Source organism: Egretta garzetta, unplaced genomic scaffold (assembly GCF_000687185.1).
Source record: "Egretta garzetta isolate BGI_Z169 unplaced genomic scaffold, ASM68718v1 scaffold91, whole genome shotgun sequence".
Taxonomy (NCBI): Eukaryota; Metazoa; Chordata; class Aves; order Pelecaniformes; family Ardeidae; genus Egretta; species Egretta garzetta.
In genome coordinates this window covers 4,627,873-4,633,419 of record NW_009258661.1, presented here as the reverse complement: position 1 = coordinate 4,633,419, position 5,547 = coordinate 4,627,873, and positions in this window count along the sequence as shown.

Sequence of the window (5,547 nt, the reverse complement as noted above, 5' to 3'; positions counted from 1 at the left end):
GATGGGATTTTTTTTTTATTATTATTATTATTATGTTCCACATTTTTTCCGAGTTTAAAGAGGTTCCTTGCTGTTGGCAGAGAATACAGCACTGATAATCCCAGACAGGAGAGTGGAGAACGTAACGTGAGAACAAGAGTGACTCTCCTGAGTCAGACTGAAGGTTTTGTACATCTGGGAGGGCCAAAAATTGATGCCTAGGGAAGAATGTAAGGTGAAAGGATCACGGGATCTTGGCTAACGTCTCTAATTTCAGTGTGGTAGTTCATGCTGTTACATTAAATACAGCCCTGCTCTCAGTTGCTTTGATTTCACATGGCTGTTCTTGAAGGAAAGGGAGATAACTTGACTGTTATGACATGCTTTTGTATGGATAAATATATGTCCATGTGAATCCTTTGTTTATATAATTGGGGGGGGTTGGAGGGGTGGGGGAGATTCTTGTTAGTGACTGAAGTGAGAACTGGTAAGCTTTGTAGGAACTGGCCTGCGTGAGTTGAAAGATACTCTGTGTTAGTTAAGGGATGATGGACGTGGGTAGTCAAGGAAACAAGTGCTGTGCGCGTGTTGTTAAATAAACGTATGGATAAAGATAGGTGCTGATAAATCTTACCACTGTGAAAATGGAAGATAACATTTAAAATTATATCAATACATTTGCCACTAATACATGTTTCATGAAACTGTGGGGAAGCTAACATCTTAAATCACCTATGTATGCAGTGGAAGAACAGTCTCCTTTGGAGGTGTAGTTGGAGCTGGAGCTTCACTTGGGTAGTTTGAAGCATTCTTCAAAGGCTTCCAAGAAAGTGTTTGATGTAGTTTTAGTTTTAAAAAAAAATTTTTACACTTTTTTCATAAAACTGCAGATGTACTGTGCTCACGCTGAAGACGTAATGGCTTGGGTTGATGCTGCCTGGGGACCTCTCGGCTGCAGTCTGTTGCATGATTTTAAATTCCCCCCAAAGAATTGTGGTAAATCCATATGCTGGTTTTTAGGCTGTGATTGACAAACATGGTCTAGCTCATTTGTAAGCTGCAATGCCAAATGTAGAAATGACTAGGTGAGATTTTTCCAGTCTTTGTTAGGTGGAAAGTCAGATCATCAGAAGGTTATTTTTGGCCTTAAAATGCAGAGTTACGCAAACACTTAGTGGCCCTGGAGAAGAAATGAACAAAGCCTTGAGCAACCTGATCCAAGTTGACCCTGCTTTGGGGAGAGGAAGGGGTTTCAGTCAGTTAACCTTGAGCGGTCCCTTCCAACCTGGATTATTCTGTAGTTCTGTGGAAGTGGGACTGGTGTAGGAGGTGTGGGGGGGGACGTGCCTGGTCTGGGTGGAGAGGGCAAGGAGTTAGGAGGAAGAGGCAGGGTACTCTGACACTAGAAATGGTTGTGCTGGAGAAATTACACTGACAGTGGAGATCTAAGATATCTGGGATTGTAACTTGGGAAGGACACACCTAGCTTTATAGAAGGTTGTGGGATGAAATCAGCTTTTAATTTACTGCTCTTTAGAATCTTTTTCTCTGTATAGCATAAAATATTTGATAAAGCTTCTGTCAGAGGCACACTAGTGGGATGATAAAGTATGTTTAGGGAGCTCTGAATTGTTTTGCCACGTTTCAACAGCAGATATGAATCCATCCAGTTGCAAGGTGATGCATTTGTTAGCAAAACTGCAAACCCACCTATACATTGTGAAACAGCATTTTGGAAAGCAGTAGCTCAAAGGGCTTTAAGGTCTTTACTGCTAGTTGCCTCTACATGGTACTTGGGCCAGTATTTTATTTAAAAGGATTAATTCTTTGGCATATTGAGGAGAAAAAAAAGCGGGGGAAAGGAATGTGAAGCAAAAATAAGTAATCTTATAAACACAGCAACGTTGAGACTGATACTGGAATTGAATTTTGGTTTCCACGCTTCAAGAAGAATGCCAGTGTATTTGGAGAGAATTCAAAGGACAGCTGCAGAAATGATCCAGGGACTGGAAAATAAGCCTCATGATGTGAGGCTTAAAGGAGCTCAACTTACTCAGCTTATTGAAAAGACAATTGAGAGAAGACTTGATCTTTCTCTGAAAGGACTTGTGAGATTTGCTGACAAAGGCATAGCAATATCAACTGAGGTTAGAAAAATTCAATCTTGAAGTACAGTTTCTTAGCAATGATAATAATTAAACATTGGAACATTTACAGGGAAGGGGAAAGGAGCAAACGTTCATAGAATCGTAGAATCATTTAAGTTGGAAAAGACCTTTAAGATCATCGAGTCCAACTGTTAACTTAGTCTTTTAAAATAGGCCCAACTAACTTATTTCTGGAGAAAATACATTGTGGATTTTTGGTTTTGGGTTGGTTTGGGATTTTTTTAGTGATGATAATACTCCTTTCCTGACACTGGAGTTTAAGAATCTTTAAAGGTTTCATACCATGATTGGTTGGCGCAAGTTCAGATACATTCACTTGCAGTTAAAGCTAAGATGATGAATTTAAGATGAATTTAGAGGAGAAATAGTTAACCTGGTGCTAGAATACTGCCTTGCATAAGGCACATAAGATGTGAAGGGAACTCTGAAATTTAATGCTTTGTGGCTTGCATCGTTGGAACTCAGTTCTTTCCCATACTGCGTTGCTTCAGATGTTTAAGATATGGTTAAGGCTTTCTGAAAGCCTCTACAGAGAAGCCCTGATGTAACTGTGTACACTCACTGTATTCAGATGAGCGTTTCTGAATTCCGGTTGACCGCAGCAGAAATCTGTCAATCTTTTTCATCCTTTTTTAGAAACAGTATTAAAAAAAAAATTGTACAATGGCAATATGATTACAGTTCCTCTGAGAGGCAAAGTAAGCTCAAGCTCTCCTGGTAGGTTTCATTCTTAAATTAAATGTAAGATATTCTCTGTCTCTTAAGTTAACTGGACTTAGTCAGAAAGTTTATTCATGTTTGAAACAATACTAAATAATTGTCCGAAGCAGTATTCTAATAGCACTTGTTTGCTGGTTTTCGTGCCATCCAAATAAGAGTACTTCAGTGATTCTGCTCCTCCCTCACTTTGTAAATTCACCTGGGGAAGTTGGTGACTCAGTTTGGTAATGGCTCCAGATCGTGCTTCTACTTTTTATTTGCGTTTGTCCATTCCACCACTCCCTTGATGGCTGCTGAGTTTCTCTATTTCCATAGATTACCTTGTTCCAGATGCCTTTGCAGACATGCGGGGCTCTTAAATTCACTACTGGTAGCTCTCAAAACCTGCTGCTGTGTGCAGGTAGACCTCTGGTCGGTCCTGCCCATACGCACACTCATCCTTGCCTGCGCAGAGGAGGACTTGGAGCTACCTGGATTGCTCTCACCTCTTCTCCTGCTATCCCTGCCTCTCCTCTCCTCTCCTCCTCCAGGTCCGGCCAGGGAGGAGCCCCATTGCTCTCATCTCTGCATCTGTGCAGTAAGGAAACACTTCTGTATCCTAAGGAAGAAGAAGCAGTTCAAAACGCTGTAGCTTTTTGAACGTTGAGCTTTCTGTAGCTTTTTGACCACTGAGCCTATCAATTTGTCACATAAATCGAGCTATTTCTGAGGTGGGAAAGAGGTTGTCTAGCAACTGCAAGTTTCCTTGCTTAGGGCTAAAGGGATAGCAAGCTGCAGAAACGTGTTGGGGCACCACACAGTGTAAAGCAAAGGCCTCCAGCTTTGAGATCTAGTGCAGCAATCCCTGCTACTCACCTTGTCCAGACAGCCCTATCTGTCTTAACCTGCAAAAGCGACTCACAGAAAGTGCTACACACGAAAGAGGTTGTGAAGGCTTAGCAGTAAAGAAATGTTCCCCCTTCCTTGCCTTGCCTCTCTGCTGTGTCATCACCCCCCCTCTCCCCAGCATCCAGCGGCTGATGGAGATGACCGGTGGGAGGAGGGCTGTCAGCCTCTTCAGCATGAGCAACTCTCACGTTTCAACCTCTTGGTTTCATCGTGTGGTTGTACATACCTGTTTGCGATAATCATGAAAACGTCCTCAGTATATTGCTGTGCTCATAATTCAACATTGAAAAAAAAAAAACCCAGCGGTTGTGGTAACAGGTAGCATTTCATTGTTGATGTGTTACAGAACCACTCGCTCAGCACCGCTTTCATGTGAGCTCCACAACAGGCACTCTTGGCCAACTGTTCCATGTCAGTAGTCGTGTGTTACCACCCACATGCAGTTAAGGTGGTTGGTTACAGTGTTGTGTGCTCACAGAGAAGCTCTTCTTAAAGGAAGAAATTACTAATTTATCTGCAAGTCACCAGAAATAAATCTGGTTTAAGTGACTTTATTCGGTCACCAGTTGCAGGGTTCTGAGCACTGATTTCTGGTCATTTGCATTTACTTTGAAAATGCGTTCAACTGGATTATCCGCTTTTCATCATGTTAACAAAAAATGGGCTAGTCAAAAATTGACTGTGGCGCTCAGTGCTGTCTGTACCGCTGAGCTTTGCATTTCTTGCCAGCAGTTATGAAGCAGGTATTTGGGAGCTTCCTGAATAGGTGTCACACCTTCTTCTCTGTGCTTATGAAGGCGAGTCTTTGATTATTGTGTTTTACCAAAAATTTATCAAAATAACTTACCAAAACTTACATTCCTTAAAGCTTGATGGTCCAACATGGTTTGCTGATGGCTTATTCTGTAAATCTGACTACGTCAGATGACATGGGCAATTGGGTGAACATCCACTGTGCACGGGGGATCTAACGTGCAGAGCCAGTGCATGCCATGCTGTCGTGTCCGTAGAACCTGCATTTTGGGATCAGCACATATCTTGCCAGTGCCAAAATACAATATAACGTGAGATGCAAGTAAGCCAGAAAAGTGAACCACTGTAAAGAATATCTCTTAAACATAGTTCAGCATCAGCAAGCGGGTGGAAGCCCCAGAAGGGGAAATAAGGCTTTTTGGCTGATATGCTGCCTTTGGGCTGTCGTGATTGCTCTCCACCACTGTCCTACTGACTCTGCTCGCTAACAGGATTTATGCTGGGAGAAGTAGATCTGCAGGAAATGTGTGAAGTTTCTAGGAGTCCCAGAACCATCTTAAGTGGCCAAGAGGGCCACTGGGCACCAGTGCCTGGGCAAGTGCTGCAGTTGGTAGTGTTTCCTACAAAGAAGTCCCCAAGAAAGGGGACGTGGTGGGGTAGTGGAGCGGGCTGAGCTTTGAAACCTGCCACAGTGCTGGAAGATTGCTGAAATCCTTATCACCGTGTAAAATTCACTGGATTTTAATGCTTCTCAGTGATTACATGGCTCAATTAGTAAATGTATCCGACTGTCTCGCTGTGTGCAGTACAGGTTGCAGGTGTTTTCGTAGCCAGGTTTCCCACTCGGCATGTTGGACAAACCGGTGTTTGCTGGGACACAGCACACAAGCATTACATAAGCTTGGAGCAACTTCCTTACAATGTGGAGAAAAATGCATTTGCATGATCTCCAGCCCAGGTGCAAGGCTGCAAAACTCTGCAAACCAGAAAGGCCAGGCTAGAGCTGGGAGGGCGCTTGGTGATGGTTAGGGCTGGGGGG